Consider the following 1,102-nt stretch of genomic DNA (forward strand, 5'->3'; position numbering starts at 1 on the left):
ATATTTACTTCAGGAAGGGCAACCAGGAGAATTCCGACATCAAAGTAAGTTAAGCACTTGTGAAGGTCTTGCCTGGAGTTAAAATATCTAGAACTGTGTTTTTATTTGGTTTGAGTTTAGAGTGGATGTTACATTATTGTATTGTTTCATTGTTCTTTGTCATTTGTAAGAGGTAATGTTCATAATGAGATTATTTATTAATAATTAAAAAATAATTTTTTTTCATAAGTTTGCTTATTTTGGTTGAAATGTATTGATACTGACTAACATCGGGTTTTGACAAGTTGGAGTACAAATATTGTTCTCTAATCTAATCTTTAATTACTTTTTTTTGTATTTTATATTTTTTTTTATTAGTAAGCTAGGAAATATAATTGATAGGAAAACATGTACAAAACAGGCATAAAACATGAATGTATTGTTACACCTCCGTTCGTTAGTTAATTTTCCGTAAATTCGTTCCGACGAAACTTTAGCAACACAAGTCCTTTCTTAAATAAAACTGGTTTATTCTTTCTGAATATAACTTTGCGATAAACTTAATTTCAACAGGAAAGTGTCTCATCAAACATTCCAGTAAACTATGGTGCTGGTAGGTAACTACTCAAGTTTTATCAGCTAAGATCTGTACTTTAGCGTCCATAATGCTTCAGCATATCATCTTTAAGAAGACTGTAGAGTAGGACAAGAGTTTCCAAACGTTTTGAGTGAAGTCTCTTAAGACAACCTAGTTGAGGACCCACCTCCTAATGATGTGATAGAAATTTTGAATAATAACCACTCTGAAGTATCTTATTTTTCATTGTAATTTGTTTTTGAAAACAAATTCAAGCATAAACATCATGAGTCAAATTGTAATAAATAAAATTCTCACTGAAAATATTGATTCATCTACTATCGGGATGTTTTAAAGAGAGTATTTCTACTGTCTCACAAACTTCAACTTGGGAACCACTGCTGTAGGAGATTGTGTGTTAACATAACTACCTCATAAAATACTGTGTGAATATAACTATACATAAACATGTCTAGAACTGGATGAATAATAAAGCTAAAGATTTCATAGTGGAGAGAAGTAGAAATTAGTATTGTTTAATTATTT

The 1,102-nt window shown here is 30.1% G+C and overlaps 1 protein-coding gene across 1 annotated transcript in view; it reads left to right on the top strand.

Moving 5' to 3' along the window:
- LOC106466023 overlaps positions 1 to 1,102 on the top strand; it is a 121,520-nt gene that overhangs the window by 52,395 nt on the left and 68,023 nt on the right. The gene's annotated exons all lie outside the window — the stretch shown is intronic.

This window comes from Limulus polyphemus, unplaced genomic scaffold (genome assembly GCF_000517525.1).
Source record: "Limulus polyphemus unplaced genomic scaffold, Limulus_polyphemus-2.1.2 Scaffold2125, whole genome shotgun sequence".
NCBI lineage: Eukaryota > Metazoa > Arthropoda > Merostomata > Xiphosura > Limulidae > Limulus > Limulus polyphemus.